The sequence below is a fragment of the Rhinatrema bivittatum genome, chromosome 4, assembly GCF_901001135.1.
Source record: "Rhinatrema bivittatum chromosome 4, aRhiBiv1.1, whole genome shotgun sequence".
NCBI lineage: Eukaryota > Metazoa > Chordata > Amphibia > Gymnophiona > Rhinatrematidae > Rhinatrema > Rhinatrema bivittatum.
This window is the reverse complement of record NC_042618.1, coordinates 330946399-330959330: the sequence shown is the minus strand read 5'-3', so window position 1 is coordinate 330959330 and position 12932 is coordinate 330946399. Positions and strand designations below refer to the sequence as shown.

At 47.0% G+C, this 12932-nt stretch overlaps 1 protein-coding gene across 3 annotated transcripts in view; it reads right to left on the bottom strand.

Annotated features, from left to right (window-relative positions):
• Positions 1–12932, bottom strand: part of LOC115090827 — a 124624-nt gene that overhangs the window by 74696 nt on the left and 36996 nt on the right. The window lies entirely within an intron of this gene.

The following is a 12932-nucleotide window of genomic DNA, read 5'->3' as shown; positions in this document are numbered from 1 at the left end:
GCCTGATACTTCACTTTCAATGCATATACAGCATAGCTCTCTGCTTCAACGACAGGGGAGAAGAATAACTGATACTTCACACATCCAGCAGAGCTCTCTGCTTCAACGGCAAGGGAGAAGAAAAAGGGTTCGCATTCACAAAGCGGGGAGTAGCTGGCTTGTTACGGCGGTTACTACCCCAAACCAAATGTGCCTGATACTTCACTTTCCATGCATATCCAGCATGGCTCTCTGCTTCAACGGCATGGGAGAAGAATAACTGATACTTCACACATCCAGCAGAGCTCTCTGCTTCAACGGCAAGGGAGAAGAAAAGGGTTCGCACTCACAAAGCGGGGAGTAGCTGGCTTGTTACGGCGGTTACTACCCCAAACCAAATGTGCCTGATACTTCACTTTCCATGCATTTCCAGCATAGCTCTCTGCTTCAACAGCAGGGGAAAAAAAAAACCAAAACAAAAAAAAAAAACTGATGCTGCACGCATATCCTGCATAGCTTCAACGACAGGGGTGAAAAAAGGATTCGCAATCACAAAGCGAGGAGTAGCTGGCTTGTTACGGCAGTTACTACCCCAAACCAAATGTGCCTGATACTTCACTTTCAATGCATATCCAGCATGGCTCTCTGCTTCAACGGCAGGGGAGAAGAAAAAACAACCAACAAGGGCTGTACAACATAGTCTAGGTAAAACAAATAAGCATGGGTGTAGCTTGCTTATCGCGGCGGTTACTACCCCTACTACCCCTAACTAATCAAGCTAGATATTTCACTTGGATGCAGCTCCATCACTGCTCTCTACATTAATGGTGGGGGTGGAAGGGGAATAGAACAAAGAGCTAAGAGAAACAGATAAGTATGAGAGAAAAAATGTGTGAAGCTTGCTGGGCAGACTGGATGGGCCATTCGGTCTTCTTCTGCCGTCATTTCTATGTTTCTATGTTTCTATGATCATTCCTAAATGCATCACTCTGGCCTGACTTCCTTTATCTAGACCACATTGCACTCAAACATTCATTCTCTCTTTTGTGTCCAAATGTTTGTTCTCCTTCTGTACTCTCTTCTAGAGATGTGAATCGTGTGCCAGATCATCTTAACGATCAGATTCGGCTTGGGGGGGGGGGGAAATCTGATCGTTAAGATATGTGAATTGGAATCGTTTCCGATTCCAATTGACATCGCTAATTTTTTTTTTAGGGAGGCCCGTGCTGCTAAAAAAAACCCCCACCCGACCCTTTAAATCGACCCCCCTTAGCCTCTCCCACCCTCCCCCACCCTCCCGACCCCCCCAAAACCTTTTAACATTACCTGGTGGTCCAGGGGGGCCTCGGGGGACGATTTCCCGTTCCCAGGCATCAGCTGCGCTAAAAAAAATGGCGCCGATGCCCCTTTGCCCTTACCATGTGACAGGGTATCCGTGCCATTGGCTGGCCCCTGTCACATGGTAGGAGCACTGGATGGCCGGCGCCATCTTTAAAGATGGCGCCGGCCATCTTTACTCATCAGCCCATAGGGTGAGTAAAGATAGCCCATAAGGGCCATCTTTACTCATCAGCCCTGTCACATGGTAAGGGCAAAGGGGCATCGGCGCCATTTTTTTTTAGCGCAGCTGATGCCTGGGAATGGGAAATCATCCCCCAAGGCCCCCCTGGACCACCAGGTAATGTTAAAACGTTTTGGGGGGGTCAGGAGGGTGGGGGAGGCTAAGGGGGTCGATTTAAAGGGTCGGGTGGGGGTTTTTTTATCGGGCCATCGGCGCCATTTTAATTAGTGGCAGCCAAAATGGCGCCGATGGCCTGAGAGCGGGAGATCGCGCCGGGACACCCCCCCCCCCCCATTGGACCACCAGGTAATTTAACATTTTGGGGGGGTTCGGGAGGGTGGGGGAGGGTAAGGAATTGATTTTAAAGGGTCGGGGTGGGTTTAGGGGTTGTTTTGGTGTGCCGGTTTTCCCGCCCTCCCCCAAATAATTCCCGTGCCCTATTTAACGATTTAGGACGATTTATGATGATAAATCGGGGGCATTTGTATTGTATCGTGCACTCTGACGATTTAGGACGATTTTAAAATTATCTGACGATAATTTTAATCGTTCAAAAACGATTCACATCCCTACTCTCTTCCCATGGCTGGTAGGAAGACATCGATCATCTCTTATCAATGTCTGCACTTTCCTTTGTTATTCGGATTCCATACAGACCAGAGATGTATTCTACATGGGCCATTCTCATATCCTGCACTTTATGCTGACATAGCCCAAATCCTGCAGCTGCACGTACTGTCACATATTTGCACACAAGCTTAGTAGGACACAGTTCAGTAAGCAGCTTTACACAAAAAAAAAAGACAGATACTTGACCTCATCAGAACACTAAAATGTGTACACCAGGCTAGATTTGGATGTCAGTCATGGAACAGGGACAGGGTTTGGCAGCAACACGTTTACTCAAGGCATCAATTTGCCACAGAGGAGCATCAGCTCATTCCTCCCTTCCTCAGATATAGAGCAATATCTACATACCTTGAATAAAAAAGAAAGAGATGGGTTGCTATTGAACCCTACCCCATGACCTACATACAAGCCACGCCTCAAGCGGTTAGCTTTAGTGTTCGGATGAATCTGTCTTGTCCCAGCCTGAAATGTTGGCATTAACCCTCCCTTTTTGGATTTTCCCCATTTTTTATTTTTTTTGCAGTAAGCAGCCATCCTAATGTAAACTCTGCCTTGAAGCCTCTCTGCTTGCATCATTAAAATTTCACCAAGCATATCTCTAGCAATATGTTATAAAGGCAAAAAAGAAAACCATTTCCATTGGTGCAACGGTGTTTTACCCACAGAAATACTCTGTTAATGAGAAGTAATGTCTAAGCTTATCCTCAAATTAATCCACTTTGGCATACAGGTTTTGAAAGGTGGAATAGTTATCTTAAATTAAATGAAATGTTTTAATTATTGCACATGTTTTTTTTTACCCATAGAGTTTTGGAGGTGTTCCTGGGCCAGGATAGCAATTACACACTAAGGGGCGGATTTTAAGAGCCCTGCTCGCCGGTGAGCCTATTTTACATAGGCCTACCGGCGCGTGCAGAGCCCCGGGACTCGCGTAAGTCCCGGGGTTTTCTGAGGGGGGCGTGTCGGGGGCGGGCCCGAACCGCGCAGCGTTTTCAGGGCGTGTCGGGAGCGTTCCGGGGGTGGGCCCGGGGGCGTGGCTACGACCCGGGGCGGTCCGGGGGCATGGCCGCGCCCTCCGGACCCGCCCCCAGGTCGCGTCCCGGCGCGCTAGCGGCCCGCTGGCGTGCTGGGATTTACGTCTCCCTCCGGGAGGCGTAAATCCCCCGACAAAGGTAAGGGGGGGGGGGTTTTAGACAGGGCCGGGCGGGTGGGTTAGGTAGGGGAAGGGAAGGGAAGGTGAGGGGAGGGCAAAAGAAAGTTCCCTCTGAGGCCGCTCCGATTTCGGAGCGGCCTCGGAGGGAACGGGGGTAGGCTGCGCGGCTCGGCGTGCGCCGGCTATACGGAATTGATAGCCTTGCGCGCGCCGATCCAGGATTTTAGTGGATACGCGCGGCTACGCGCGTATCTACTAAAATCCCGCGTACTTTTGCTTGCGCCTGATACGCCAGCAAAAGTACGCCAAATCGCGCGGTTTGAAAATCTACCCCAAAGTGTTGCCTTGCAAAAGTACCCACGCAAATAAGCAGGTATAATTTTGTGTGGGTAATTTTTCATGGGGCAATATTCAAAGCACAACAATCTGTGAAGCTTTGCTTTGATTATTCCAGCAAATACCCTGGTAAAAACTACCCATAATGGGGCCGATGCAATACAGTGCGCTTAGCCGAGCGCACTGTTTAACCCGCAGTTGGACGCAGGTTGTGTAGGCATGTCCACAGCCCCTTGAGGCTGATGCAATACAGTGCACTCAGCTGAGCGCACTGTTTAATTCGCAGTTGGATGCAGGTTGTGTAGGCGTGTCCACACAGCCCCTTGTGCTAAAAGGGGATTACTGCCTCCACAATGCATGTCCAATGCGCCGCAAAACTAATAGCACTCATCACACACAAATGCATGTTGTTGAGGCTATTAGTTAGTCACCCCAAATACAAAAGAAAATTGTGCGTCCAATACGCACATTTTTGCACTCAGAAATTAACATCTGCCCAGAGCAGGCACTCATTTCTGAGCGCCCCCAATAAGTTGTACAGAAAAGCAGAAAATACTGCTTTTCTGTACATCCTCTGACTTAATATCGTGGTGATATTAAGTCAGAGGAACAAAAGATTGTTAAAAAAACCATTTTAACAAAGTGTCAGCAGTCAGGTTTGGAAAATGGATGCTCAGTTAACCAGCGTGCATTTTCTGAACCCATGCCTGTGTGCCGTTTAGGAAAATGGATGCCAATAAATTCAGCATCCAATTTATTAACTGGTGGACAGTCGACTTCTCCCGGGTGCCTGATGTCAAGGAGGCGCTAGGGGCATGAACCCTAATTTTAATATTGCATGGCGCCCCCAGGAGAGGTGCCTGGGGTCACGTTAGGAAAACGAGCGCTGAACACTCAGCGCTCACTTTCAATGTATTTGTTTTGCATCGGCCTCAATGTTTGAAGAAATGCAGGCAGTTTGTGTATTCCAATATGTATAACGGAGAACCGGTACACTGGCAGTGAATAGATAGAACTAGATCCATGGTTTTCTTCTTTTCTATTTTTCTTATCTTTATTAGACTAAGTATATAAATGTATAAAATCCCTTCAAAAGCCTGCCAAAATTATGATGTGATGATATCATGCTAGTGTAGTAACAAATGAAATCCAATACAACTTTTTTAACTAGCAAGTTTAAGTATTAAGCTATTTTTTTTTAACACGGAACACTACAATAAAAATTCTGTACTGTCAAAAAGTCGTTGTTCTTTAGTCTGCAGAGAAGTAATATATCTCTCTATTTTTTAATTTACTCAATTTTATATTCCAATGTGTCTAATAAAATTCAACTCAGATTACAAAATTACATTCATATAATCATTAAACAAATAAATAATACATAACACATAGAAACACAATAACAAACATTTAAAACTGACATAACAGACATACCCAAAATAATCATAAATTATTAAAACTGAGTTAAAACACTTACTAGCCAATTTGCACTCTTTAATCTGGAAAAGCCTGAACAAATAACACAGCTGTCAATGTGGCACCAAAAGTAGCATGAATAGCCTAAGGCACTGTAAAGGGGAAAATGGGTACCAGGAGTGGCAAGAGTTCTCCAAAGTATTGTCAGAGGACCAAAAAAGCAACCAAGGGGGGAAGAGCAGCCCAAGGCTTTAAAAGGGGTCACCAACACAGTGGCATAAACCCTCAAAGGCAGCACAAAAGGCAAAGTGGCACCAAGAGTGGCAACAACATCCTAAGGCATCATGAAGAGGGAATGAAGCAGAAAAAGTGTCGGAAAAGGGAGAGGGGAGAAAGCAGAAAGCACCATAAAGGGGGAACAAAGGCACCATGAAAGGGAAATTAAGCAGAAAAAGTGGCAAGGAATGGAGAAAGCACCAATACAGGGGAAAGCAGAAAGCACAATGAAGGGGGATGGAAGGCTCCATGAAGGGAGGAACAAAGTAGAATAGGTGGCATCGATAATGGGAGAAAGGAGCACAAAGAATAGCATCATCATGTCAATGCACCATGAGAGGTGCAAAGTAGCCCCTCACAATGACAAGAACACCCTAACGTGTAGAGTCTGGGGTATGACAGCAAAGCAGAATGATAGAAAGATCCTCAAGGTATAGCATCAGGGTAAAGCAGCAAGGCAAAGACTCCTAAGGTGAAGGATAAGGGGTATAAAAACATGGCAGAGTGGCATGGAACTTGCCACATCAGATTTAGTATAAGAGATAAATCTGTCATCACTATCACTTTTCTGATATAAGCTTTTATTACATTGCCTACTTGAAATTGATCTTCCTGCTGGGTGGAATTCTGGGCTTCTTTTGAAATTTGCTTTCTGATTGAAACTTTAGTCACAATCAGAACATGAAAAAGGTCTCTCCACAGTGTAGTTTGTCTAGTAATTTGTGGTGTTTGCTTTATTAAGAAAGTTTTTCTTATATTCTGAAACTGAATGCAGTCTGTTCCTTTATTTTATGCTGTTCTATAAGTTATCTTTTCCTATTGAAACCGTTACCATATTTGGAACATGTAAAAGGTATCTCCTGTGTATTTCTGCTTTCTGATGGATGGGTTTTGGATACAATACACACCAGTTTAACCAAGAAAGAAGAACGGTAGGAGAACCAGGCTTTTATCTTAGAGACATACAATAGAATGGTAAGGTAGAAAAACAGAAAAAAATAGTTTGGTTTTTTTCAATTTTTTTTTTCTGGGGACAAATCACCCCAGTATAACTGACAAGCAAACAGGATAGGAAAAATAGGCTTGCATTGTAGAAGGGTAGAACAAAATAAAGATCCATAAAACAGGTGGAAGGGAAGAAGAAATGTATTTTTTTTCACATTTGTTTTGGAGGAACAAAACAAACACCCAGTAAACTAACAACAAACACTGAGGCCCAAAATTCCCATGCTGGTACATAATAGACATGGCAGGTAAGCAGATCAGTAGCAGCAAGACCCCTGAAGTGTTGTAAAGGGCATGTAGGTAGACAGATCAATAGAAGCTGTTGTGGATTTGACATGGTTGTGGGCCCTTGGCTGCTATATTGATGACTCTTCCTATGGGGAGGGGCCCCATGGGGAAAATACAGCAGTAGGCTGGCTCTATAGTAAGCAACACAAAGAGTATAGAAGCTTTATTAGACAGCAATAGAACGATGCCCGTGGAGTGGGCAGCCCTCATCAGCCAAGGCCGAGTTCAGTCGAGGCACTGATGAAGTAAGTGCATAGAAGATCTCACCCAATGCTGGAAAGTGAGGGGTCCGCTAGTGGTCCGCGGAGCGGAGTACGCCGAGAATCTGTTCTGTGGTGAGACAAGGCAGAGAGACTGAAACGTGAGGGTTCTCACAAAGCTGGTAATGCTGTTGATGAGATGACCTCCGCAGCATGAAGATAGCGGTGAGGCAAGGCCCGGGGCACCGGTGTCGGAGTCCTTGGTAGAGGCAGGTCTACCCAGGAAGTAGATAGAAGTGAGGCAAGGCCCTCGTGGAGCGAGTAACTTAGGCATCCCTCTGGAACAGTGAAACCCTGGAGGGTGGGTAGGAGCAACAAGGTCCCTGAGGAGCAGGTACCTAGAGCGTCCTAGGAAGTCAGCGTAACCCCAGAGGGTAGGTAGCAGTGAAATCTCAGAGTGGGTGCTTCTGAGAGTGTCGAAATTAGCTGGACCAAAATCCTTGCTAACTCGTAGTTGGATTGGAGATCGGAGGCTAAGAACCCGGAGGTAGAGACGTCATGCGGCGGGGATGCCCCTGAGGATCCCGCCATGACATATTCAAAAGGGAGGGCAACCTCAGTGTAAGAATGGTGAACGCAATTGCCCATGCTGGTCCGGGGATGCTGGAGAGGTCGGCGGAGAGAGGCGGAGGCAGCCATCTTGCCCAGAGGAGAGGAAAGAGAAAGAAAAGAGGTGAGACAGAGAGGGCGCAGCCGTCTGCGACCTCCGGGCACAACAAAAGCAAGACCATTAAGTTGGTGTAAGGGGCATGGCAGATAGGTGTGTGGAGGCAAGGCCTTCATGTTGCTTTTAGTCATCCACTTGCATGGAAATTCTGGAAACCCAAGGAAAGGAAGATTGATTTTAAAGACCAGCTCTTCAATCAACTCTGCTGCAAGCCTTGAGCAATGAGGGCTCACAATGTCCCCTGCTATTGAGAAGGCACATTCACCAGGCACTTTGGTTGGTAGGCAGTAAAGAAGCAATGAGCCACTGTGGCTGTATCAGGCCAGATTGTAGATTTGTGAGCACAATATGCCAGCACATCTGTGTTCATGTCCTCAAAAGGTTCTGTGACATAGTGACACAGACATTTGCTCTGGGGTCTCCTCTGCTGGGGTGGGCTGAGACTCTTTTGCCAGCTGCTTTAGCTATTGCCTGTACCTATAGCGATGGTTCTTTGCAGGCAATATGCCTTTGGCGTATCGATTTGGGGGAGGAAATGCTAGTTGAGATGGTGCTGCTCCTGCTTGCACTACTCTCTGAGGTGGACACTATTTCCTGTGCTATGTCCCCACTGTGCCTCTACCTTTGGCTCTCCTGTTGACACACCATACCTCCTTCATGAATGTGAGATGCAGGACCTCCCTTGACTCTTCATGGATCACAAAGTGTGGCAAGCATGTAATGGTTTTCTGAGAGAGGTTTCAGTCTACCTTTCACCTGCTGCCCTAAGGAGTCCAAAAGCTGCAACACTTCTGTTTCCATTCCCTCTTGCTAATGGAAGCCCTCTAGCATTTCCTTCAGAATATTCACTATAGAGATAACCCCTCCCAGAGTAGCACTTCTGGACCTCAGATCCTCCATGGCATCCTTAAAGGGCTTCAGGATTTCTATCAGTTGCCTGATGACTACCCAATCATGATGCCCTGGAGTACTGCTGCATGGGAGTAACCTGCAGTTACTACCACCCTTTACAAAAGGGAAGGGGGTAATCTGCATGGAGTGGCAGCCACTGCCATCTTTAAAAATAAGAACCTGGCAAGTTCACAAAAATTAAGCCTATCCCATGTTACTGTTGCTAGTAATAGCAGTGGCTATTTTCTAAGTCAATTTAATTAATAGCAGGAAATGGACTTCTCCTCTGAGAACTTATCCAACCCTTTTTTAAACCCAGCTACACTAACTGCACTAACCACATCCTCTGGCAACAAATTCCAGAGTTTAAACTCAAATTCTTCTTTCTTTTCACAGAGAAGCTGCCCCACTTCCATTCTTTTATAGGTCCCCTTCTATTTTCCTGAACTTCTCTGTAAGCTCCTGCAGGAATACATTCCCATGGTCCTTGGACCCAGCCCCTGGGCACCCTTTACTGCCAGGAGCAGCAGGTGAGGAAAACAATGGATATCCATATTTTTTTGCCGTTACTATATTTGTAGCATTGTCTGTCACAAAGAAACATATGTTTAGCCTCCTGGCTCTCTTTCTGGTGTAGCTGCCTACCTACTAGCATTTATTTTATGACTGATAGAATATTTGCTGAGGCATGGGGTCTGCACATCAACTGGGCATGCAGCAAAGCTCACCTGCAGCCTGATGCGTTCTCCCTGCTAGAGCTGCTGCCTACCCCTGCCTCAGACAGGTCTTACTAGTGTGCCATCAGGGAGAGGTAAAGATGTGTAGCATTCATGGCAGCAGGGAAGGAGTTAGCCCACTTTAGTTATTTTTGAGGGTTTTACTGCTCCTCTTCTATAAATTTCTGTTACTGGGTAGCAGAGGGCTACTCTCTGTTGACTGAGCTTCAGCATAGCTGGAAGGCAGCAAATCCTAGCGAGCCTGTTGCCCCTAAGTGTATGTTACTCTAGACACAAACATAATGGGTGCCTACTGACAATTCCAGGGCTGCATGATGAGCGGGCAGACACCCAAATTACTCTGACAGCGGTGGAGCAGATGGTGTTGTCCACCAGAGTCAGCTGTGACTGAGGTGGTGGAGCTGGACACCTCACAACCAGACCAGCAACACGGTGAGTACTGTCTATAAAATACCTTGTCCTAGTGTTTCTACATGGCATATAGTTAGTGGCAATACCAGGTACTTCTACTATAATGATATAGGGCTCATGTGCCCACAGAGAAGAGCCTGAATCACCCTTTCGCTCCAGATATGAAACTAAAACAAGTTCCATCTTCACTGTTGCAGGCGGCTGAGATGAGAAACAGGCAAGACCAAGTGGTGTGTAAAGGGCACATCACCATATACAGCAATTGCCCAAAACATTGGAGGAGGAGGAGGAGGAGCTGCAGAAAAGGGCCACCCATGGGGGAGCTGCAGCAACAAACATTTGACGAGTCAAAAGAGGAGCTGGAGGTGGAAGAGCAGCAAGCTGGCCTGGAATCCTCTTCAGAACAGGAGGGTGCTCAACACCTACAGGTGGAGGCCGGCCAGCAGAGCACCTCCTCATTGACATGAATGCCCATATAATGGAAGAGCTGGTAGCACGGAGTTCAGAGCTCCACGGCCTGCAGGCAGTGATACATCAAGAGGGACAGGTTCTAAGGGATGAACTCAGGGGCCTGTGACAGGAAATGTGTGAGCAGACAGCTGTATGGAGGGAGCTGCTCAAAAGAATGCCCCCTTGGCAGCCAAAGTCACCACCAGCGGTGCCTTCCCAACCTGGCAGACCCTCATGCAGCCACCTGCCAGAACAGCCAGGCCCTGCACCTTCTGATGGACCAGCTCTAAGGAGGAGCTTGGGGCAAGGCTATCCCAGTGCCCACTCACATGGCCCAAGAAAGGCTAAATGAGGCAGAAAGAGCCAGTAAATTTAATTTATTATGCACTTCTATAAGCACACTATAATAAATGCACTGCCACCAATGAAAATATCTTTGTATCAGAGTGTTCCTTTCCTCTGTAGCCTATCTTTGACTGTGGTGATGTATCACTTGCAATTCCTCCTGATTGAACTCTTGGTCCTCCTCCTCTTCCTCTTCATCTGTATTCTCATGTCTTCCTTTTGGAGGAGGCATGCATCTGGTTTTAGCCAAGTTATGTAGCATACAGCAGGCTAAGAAGATCTGACAGACATTTGGTGGGTTGAAAAGGAGGCATTCCCCATATCTATCCAGACAGCAGAAGCATGTTTTGAGTAGGCCAAAGGTTCTCTCGATGACTAGTCTGGTCATCCACTGGACCCTGTTTATCGCACCTCCGCGGCACTCTGTGGGGTGGCCACAGGGATCATGAGCCAGATTTTGAGTGTATAGCCTCTGTCACCTGTAAGGGAGAAAACAGAGGAGAACGTTAGGATAGGCTTTAATGTTTGGACTGCACATTATGGGATTAGGCTGAGTCTGAGCTGTTGTAAAATGGTGTTAGAAATGGAAATTTTCCTACCTAGTAGCCAGCCCCCAATGATGTGTTCTTCCTGGAAGTGGTCATGAATTCCTAACTGCGAGAGGATGTAAGCATTGTGAGTGGATCCAGGAAACTTGGGCCCAAGGTCCAGGATGAGGCCCTTTGCATCTCAGATTACCTGCATATTGAGGAAATGAAAGCCCTTGCAATTGCAGTATGTGGCATCATCTCCCACATATGCACTTATAGGGATGTATGTGCAGTCAATAACCCCCATGACAGAGGGAAAATGTGCCAATTGATAGAAATTCTGTATGATTTGTTCTTGCTGCCATCTGCTCTGAGGGAAGGATATATACTGGTGTGTTCTCCTTAGCAAGGTGATCATCACCTGATCAATGCACATGGCGGTGGTGGACTGGCTTATGCTGGCCATGACCCCAAGAGAAGTTTGGAAGATGCCAGTAGCAAAAAAAAGCTAGGGCAGTGGTGATCTTGAGATGTGCAGGCAAGGCATGGCCTCTCTAACTGGTTGGTTGCAGGTCTGTCTCTAACTGCTAGTATAAATACTGTATGATTTCCTTATTAAATCTGAACATGTGCATTACTTCCTCCTCTGACAGCTCCAAAAATGAAGTCATTGGCCTGTAGACTGTGTGCAGGGTACCTTCTCTTCCTTCTCCTCCTCCTCCTCCTCCTCTCCTCTCTCGCTCTTCTCTGCCTTAAAGCCACGAGTATTCATACAATGATTAGAGTCATTTTGAAATTAAGATGTCACCCAGTGTCTCAAACACCTCAAAAATGTGACTGCTACTTCCCCTTCAAACCCCCCCCCCCCCGTCCCATGGGCCAAAAGGTACCTGTTTGATGCTCTTTATTTCTCTAAGGGACATTGGAATGCAGGACGTTGTAAGTAGCAACCTGATCGGTCAGTGTATCCCTGATACTCTGGGGACATTCTACTTGTGACTGCCTATTCCTGTTCCCAGATGAAGGGGAAGGCTTTCTCAGTGTCCCCCACTGGGTCCCAGTAGGCACTCGATGTTCTCCCCCCCCCCCCCCCCCCCCAATGGCAGTGCCTACTTCCACTCGCAGGGAGAATGTGGCCTGGAAAATGCAAAGTGGCTAATAGATAGTGTTGTAAATCTGTTAGACTTTCTGCTAGGAGTTGCAATTTGTTAGAAAACTGTTATGCTGATGGGAGGAGCAAGCAGAAGGAATCTGTACTAGCAGACTGCGGAGTAGCAATCTATAGTATTTGATATAGTTGTGGGTGGATCCCTGGGCCGATGACATGACCACAGCCTCGGGAGGATATCCCGAGAGGGACCACTGGCTAGGCTTGAGTATGGAGACAGACAGACATTAGTTCTTTTATTAAACAAGTTTGAAGCCACAGGAGGTGGCAGTAGTGAGCTGATATGCCCGGCAGGGCTGTAGTCCCTCAGGTAGTGGAACAGCGATCCAGGATGGCTGAGCTGTTGAGAAACTGTAGAACGTGAGTAGGCAGAGTAGACAGGGTTCATGAACAGAACTAGATGATAAAACTCACATAAGGTCTCAAGGAAGCTCAGGAGCTGGAACGATATAGGCCCTCGAGGAGTGAGTACCTGGTTCCAGGGAAAGCTCTGAGAGAGTGGTGGTAACTCACAATTGTTTGTAGTAGCGATATCTTCCAGGCAGTAGAGAATCTTCAGAGTATCCAGGAACATGGGCCCTCGAGGAGCGAGTACCGGTTCCTATCTGTAATCTGAAAGGTAAAGAGAGAGCGAGGCCCCCGAGGAGCGGGTACCTCTGGTAAGTCCGAGGAGGCAGAGTAGCTTGGGTAGCGTAGCCGAAGCAATCCCCTTGCTAACTCAATTCGATAGTGAAAATAGAGACCTTAAGTATTGGAAGCAGATGACGTCATCTCAGGGGGATGCCCCTGAGGTTTGCGCTCTAGTTGGTACTTCAGTCAGAGTGCGTGC